Source organism: Hippocampus bargibanti, linkage group LG07, assembly GCF_051943395.1.
Source record: "Hippocampus bargibanti isolate YZ-2025 linkage group LG07, ASM5194339v1, whole genome shotgun sequence".
In the NCBI taxonomy this organism is placed as follows: domain Eukaryota; kingdom Metazoa; phylum Chordata; class Actinopteri; order Syngnathiformes; family Syngnathidae; genus Hippocampus; species Hippocampus bargibanti.
The window spans coordinates 13,443,168-13,450,723 of NC_142740.1; positions in this window are offsets into that span (position 1 = coordinate 13,443,168).

Sequence of the window (7,556 nt, forward strand, 5' to 3'; positions counted from 1 at the left end):
ACATTTTTCTCCAGCCGCTCCAGCCTGCCTGGACGCGCTTCTTCACCCCTTTTCCACACTCTCCATTGCTCACAACAACAACAACAACAAAAAAGTACAAACAAACAAAAATACAATGCTCATAACTGCCTGATTGAATTTTTCAAAGAAGAATTGCATGTTTGAAAAATGCATGTCACAAAGATACACAAGTTTGGTAGTTATGTTCTAAGTGTGACAAAAGACTTTTTCTCCATTCTCACATACGGTTTTTTGTTTGAAGCAGTCACAGATGAAAAAAAGACCAATTTTAAGTCCCTTTTTACCAGTTCAAAGATCTCATGATTACAGCAAGCATAACACTGACGTTGCTCACGTCTCAACCGAACTAAATTTGAAAGTAGGGTCATTTGGTAGGTAAATTGCAGAAATAAACGTTCCATTGAACAAACAAGAAAAGTTGACCTGGTTGATTGAGAATCTGCACAGTGAAGTGTGTGCCCATATTTGGTCATGCAATTACATTTTTCTCATGTCCACCATGTGACTAGCCAGATCTGCCCTTGAAAGCACACCACCTCATCAGTTTGGCAAAGGAATGTGGCTGTTGATAAAGGTTAAGAATTGGTTCAGTAGAAACGAAAGTATTGATGAAGCAACAGTTGTCCCTTGTTTCTACGCACTCATGATACGCAGCCATTGTCTGTAAACAGCAATTGTACCCGGAATATTCTGTAAATACAACTTTTGAATGTAGTGTTCATCATCTTCCGCCTGTATTTGGTTAACCAACATCCTCATCATCTAAAATGAAAGAACCCGCAAGAGAAAGGCCATCTCTCACCCAACAATAACCGTGAAAATAAATAAATAAATAAATAGCAAGCATTCATCCATCCATTTTCTCACAAGTGTCAAAGTCATGGACCGGGGACTATATCTGGCCTACCATTTTCCATGCATAAGGCGCACCGGACTATAAGACACACCTTCAATGCATGAAAAAAAGTTTTCCAAATATAATATATAACCAACTGCCAGCCAATGGCTGTACAGTAGTATAAAACATATCATTCATTTGTTCTGTGGCCACAAGGGGACACAAGCCAGTGTTTTAAAAGCCAGGTGCTTATAAATGAAATTTATTATTATTATTTTCGTCAATGGATGATACAGCTACGTGTTTGCTTTCAACATTTAGCTTGCAGCACATTCCACCATGACTAGAACTGCTTCATGTCATCACAAAGAGGGTACAGCAAGTCCTGAAGAATGAATGTCTCTCTGTGTCTTTGTTTTGTCATATTGTCTCTATGCTGTCATATTATTTGTTATTGAGTTTTTTTTTGTTCTTTTGACTTCAAGACGGCGCCGCGAGAGTGGCTGCCTTTCCAGCAGCTCATGTATTTCATTTTTCTACTTTCATTCCTTTCATCACTTTGCTGCTGTGAAATGTAAATTTCTCCACTGTGAGACTAATAAAGGCATATCCAATCCAATCCAATCCAATTATTATTGTTATTATTTATTATTATTATTATTATTTATTATTGTGCCGGTCCCTAGCCCGGATAAATACAGAGGGTTGTGTCAGGTAGGGTATCCGACGTAAAAGCTTGGCCAAAACAAACATGCGAATCAAAACTCTGAAGATGGAGGACACTGATTCGCTGTGACTGATTTTATTATTCACGCTCGAGTCCAACAAGTTGAAAAGTGAGCGCAGCCCGCTCCCTGCTGGTCATACTGGATTTGTAGTTTTATTGACGATCCGTATTTACCAAACACAACCAACTTTACATTTACTTTGTGTACATTAAATGGACAGAAATGTACAGACAACACTGACATGACAATGTGATTATTTTTTTGGACCCCATACTTATAACTGCATTGGACAGCACTGAGGCAGATCTTAAGCCTCACACTGTCCTCAGCCCGTAACATTAAAGGCAACCGACGTCACTTTTTTGTTTTTTAACTGACACCAGAAAAACGTTTTATAGCATCTAAAATACCCAAAACACGCCGTATGATATCGTTGGTCAAATGCAAAACACCAATAAAAATGACTTAAAGTGTCCAAAATCTGCAAAAAAATTGAGCTGCGAATTGGGCATTTTCAGAAAGTCCCGCCCCAGTTCGTGACATCACGCCAAGACGTCTTGCATTGCTTGTCAAAACAATGGCTTCAGATTCGGAGAATATGCTTTCTTGTTACACATCCAGTTGTGAATATGATTCAAATAGTTCTGAAGAAGAAAGCATACATGCTTGCAATCGATTAAATAATTTATTTGTGCCATTTTGAGGCAACATTGGGGGAAAATCTCTCACCCAAAAAAAGAGGCACAAAATGGCGACCTCCTGTGGCCACCTCCGTTTACACAGGCTGATAAATTCCTTATATGGCGCTTAGACGCCCTCTTCTGGCCTTCTGGCGGCTTTTGGGTGCAACACGAGGTCCCCAAACCAAACAAGTCGAGCGAAATACATTGACGTGATGGAAGGACCGCTACAATGCGTCTTTTTCACGGTCAAGGGCGGTCCTTTAGTGACGTCACGTACGGACTCGTCACCAACTCAAAAACAAGACTTCCTGAATATTCAGCGCGAGTCTTAAAACGTAAAATATAGTTATATGCGGTGGAATCTTATTAAAATATACTCAGTAGAAGTCATTTGAAGCCATTTTACAAATTATGGACACAACTTGTCCGGAGACGTCGGTTGTCCTTTAAACTTTAAAGGACAACCAACGGAACAACAATCAATGACGATGATGATGATGATAAAAGTAAAATAAACACCATCATAGTTAGTTGAGTGCATGCTGACGTTATTTTTCATATATTTTTAAAAAGTCCTACAGGAGAAAATATTCGATATCCATGGACTAAATCAAAACCAGGGGAAACTGGAGCACACCAGCTATCCAACCAGACCACTCTGATACAGATCTGATTATTCATTTTGAAATAATGGCCCTCTGAAATGTGAAAACATATTGATATTGTTCGGCAATTAAAAAAAAACTTCTAAATCGAATAATAGTCGATATCCCTGGATCAAACCAACACTGGGGAGAATAAGAGCACCGCATCTATCCTACCAGACCAGTCTGATACAGATCTGATGTTTTATTTTGGAATAATGGGCCTCTGAAAAGTGAAAACATATTGATATTGTTCGTCAATTGTTTCCTAACTCCAATGCATGTGAACATGTTGGTATTGTTTGTCAATGTTTAAAAAGTTCTAAATAGAATAATATTGGATATCCCGGGACATAATAAACACTGGGGAAAATTAAAGCACCCCAGCTATCCAACTAGACTACACTGATACAGATCTGATGTTTTATTTTGAAATAATGGGCCTCTGAAAAGTGAAAACATATTGATATTGTTCGTCAATTAAAAAAAAAACTTCTAAATCGAATAATGGTTGATATTCCTGGACCAAACCAACACTGGGGAAAATTAGAGCACCACAGCTATCCTACCAGACCAGTGTGATACAGATCTGATGTTTTATTTTGGAATGATGGGCCTCTGAAAAGTGAAAACATATCGATATTGTTCATCAATTAAAAAAAAAACTTCTAAATCGAATAGTCGATATCCCAGGACCAAACCAACACTGGGGGAAACCAGAGCAACCCGGCCATCCAACCAGTCAACTCTGATACAGATCTGATGTTTTATTTTGAAATAAAGGACCTCTGAAAAGTGACATCTGACCTGTTTCCTAACTCCAATGCATGTGAACATGTTGGTATTGTTCGTCAATGTTTAAAAAGTTCTAAATCGAATAATATTCGATATCCCGGGACATAAAAAACACTGGGGGAAATTAGGGCACCCCAGCTATCCAACTAGAGTACTCTGATACAGATCTGATGTTTTATTTTGAAATAACGGGCCTCTGAAAAGTGAAAACATATTGATATTGTTCGTCAATTAAAAAAAAGCTTCTAAATTGAATAATATTCGATATTCCGTAAAACCAACTTTAACAGTGGGATTGTTTTTATTCTTGTTGAAGAACCCACCACGGAAAAGCAGAGTAGGAAGGAAAAAACATGGAGAAGAGGATCTGTGTCTCACCCCACACAACAGGACTCATTCAGCTGTGGTGTGATTGTTACCTTGGCAAGTTTAACTCTTCCATAAATATATAATGGTCGCTGCCTGTATATTATCTGTAGCTGGATGTGTTTCATAAAATGGTGAAACAATGTGACCTAGTATCATTGGTGTATTTAAACTGTGCAGTCCAACTAAATTTGTTAATTCCACAAGACAAGAACAACTTTGTGTTTCAGATTGCCGCAGAAATTATGAAATAACATTTCTAAACATTCCACATTTTCAGTTTAAAACCACAAACTACGTAAAAGTTTTTTTTTTTTAATTGACAAACAATATCAATATATTGTCACTTTTCAGAGGCCTACTATTTCAAAATAAAACATCAGATCTGTATCAGACTGGTCTCGTAGGATAGTTAGGGTGCTTTAATTTTCCCCAGTGTTGGTTTTGTCCTGGGATATCGAATATTATTCGATTTAGAAGGTTTTATTTATAATTGACGAACAATATCCAAATGTTTTCACTTTTCAGAGGCCCACTATTTCAAAATAAAGCATCAGATCTGTATCAGAATGGTCTGGTTGGATATCTGGGGTGCTCTGGTTTCCCCCAATGTTTATTTGGTGCCGGGATATCGAATATTTTTTTAATTAGTTTTTTAAATGAAAAATAACGTCAGCATGCACTCAACTACGATGTTGTTTATTTTACTTTTATTATTATTATTATTATTATTATTATTATTATTATTATTACAACGACTTTTTCTATCTTCATTTGAGAACACGTCTTGGCACCTTCTGAGAGTTCTTATTCTTTCCTAGGTTAACGTCATCCTTACCGAACAGCTTAGAAACATGAATTTGTTGCGCGCTTTTATTTTGAAGGTGGCCCACGCCGCTAGCTCGTCGCTCGCTCGCTGCAGACTACCGTAATGCACAGTGTTGTTAACCGAAGTGGCGGCCCACTTGACTTCGATTTTGCGAGTGGAGGCTGGCTTGACCGCAGTAGGAGGCAACTGATTCGCTGTGGAGACCCCTGAAAGGAAAAACAGTAAGGAAAAGAACACAACTTCGTGCAGATTTACATTTGAAGACGATGATTATTTGATTTGCACAAAATCCGAAATGCAAGACTGAATGCAGATGACTGACATAGGCTGTTTGTAGTTATAAAGCGCACTTCTTAAAAACATATTTCTGTCAGAAACGCCGTATTAGGCACCTACCTCTGAAGATGGAGGACACTGATTCGCTGTGGCGACCCCTTAATGGGAAAAGCAGAAAGGAAAGACGTCATCACAGTCAGATTTACAAACATGAACTCTACAGAGTAGCTTATTCACCATTTGATTGGCAACAGTTAACGTGTTTTGTTTAAAATGTCATGTCAGCATTCTTTATATAAACTGTAGCATAGAAAAAAAAGAATAAAAAACGTGATTATCATGTTACCTTTACTTATAAATGAAGTCCATGCGCCGCTCCTTCTGAAGAAAGGCATCGATAACTTCTTTGTAGAAGCCTTCCTTATCTTTCTTCAGTTTTAAAAGTATCTCTATTTCTTTCAATTTAGATATGTAATTCTCCATTCTGAAAATAAGGCCAAGCAACATGAAAAAATGACTGGATGGTTGCACTTAACTTGCTAACTGTTTACTGTCGCTTGCTCTCACTAACTTCTGCAGCCGAGGAGGCGCGAGAAGAATCTGTAATCACCTGCGCCCCCTGTCATGAGGCAGGAGAACTGTGTGCCTCACCTCTGCACACAGTTTTGATAAAAAATAAAATAAAATCAACACTGTAGTACAGTGTTTATTATGTACAGTGACTACATTATAGACACCAGCTAAATTGTATAAATTTAGTTCATATACTAAAATTGTTTGAACACTTTAATCGCGATATGCAGAGGGACAGCAATGCGGTCTCACTGCAGAGCAAGCAACCCAGTTAGCACAGTCATTGCGCATTCCATGGTGAGGCTCAGCTGCCTCACCGCTCGTCTCGACTTAGCATTTGAACGGTAAATGTGAAAATTCCGTGATTTTGAAAAAAAATCCTAAAATGGTGCAGTTAAATGGAAAAGAACTTTAAAGTACAAATCACTAAATAAATAACTGTTTAATTTAACAGCTTTCCATGATGACAGGTGAGGCACTGCCTCACCTGCCTCCCCTGACTGCACGTCACTGCCGATAGACAATTGTGGAAGAAAGCCCGTGGTACTTAGATGTTGTTTTTCATACTCACAATTTATTTATTGTTAGTTTTGTTCTGTTTTATTCAATGATTGTGTTTTCCCATCAGAATTTCAAATATCCAATCGTGATTGTGGCCAGTGAACGCACCAAGTACTGAGGTAGAACTTTGTCTTTTCTACTGATACAGCCGTTAATAACAAATGCATCTAACAATATACTGTTGATACAGTTTGCATTCCGTTTATTATTGTGTGTAATTATAAAAACGTGATCACGACCGACAGGCCTACCGTTGCATTGCCTGTTTATTTACTCGAGGTTCTGTGCTACCTTTGTAATCTCGCGGCAACTTTTTTTCCTTGTTTGTGCCCCCAATGAGTCATTTACTCGTGTCAATAAAAATGTGGGGAGGAGTAGAAGGTCCGTAAAACTCGTGCTGCACTTTCGTCAACCTGCCCTTTTGTATAGTTTCAAGGCATTTTTGTGTTTTATGACGTCATATAACGCAAGCGTGGACGGTGTTAATATTTCTGTTTACGCGACCATCATGAGGATAAGCGGTTTGGATAACGTATGGATGGGCGGACATAAAAATAAGGTTGGTCAGAATTAAGTTTTATGGCTCGTAAACACAGTTTACCCGCATAACCGGACAACATAACCGACGACATCTGTTAACTAATGCACGCACCACCGATGGAGGAAGACGTAACTCATTCAACCGATGTGGATGAGTTATATCCAGGATTTATGGAGCACAACACAGACCATGCTCCTCTGGAGGACGATGCAACTTCAGAACCCGAGTGGGGAATCACTGAGGAAGACAATCTCATTGGTTTGGCTCATCAAAAAAGGAACAAGGAAAAAAAACGTTCTATAATCTGGGAAGAGTCAGAGGATGAAGATGAGGAACTCAGTGCGACACCTCCAGATGAGGACAGGGAAGAAACCCTGTCAGCGCGTTCTCATGATGCAATAGCACCCCAAGAGGACAAACCCACAGTCGCACTTACAAAACAAGAAGGTCATGATGAAGCACTAATGGAGAACATTTTTGCATCAGCTCTGGATGATTTTCACGTAACTGGAGTGACTCGGACTAATATGACACCTGCATTACTCTCAACTCAGTTCACACAAACGTATCAAAACTTTCACTCCAAAGACCACTATTTTCAGCAACAAATAGAGCAACGGAAAAGAGAGTTAGATTTCAAGATTCAACAACGCAGGGCCGCCAATATGCGCCGGATGATTTTGGAGCACGTTGCATCGACT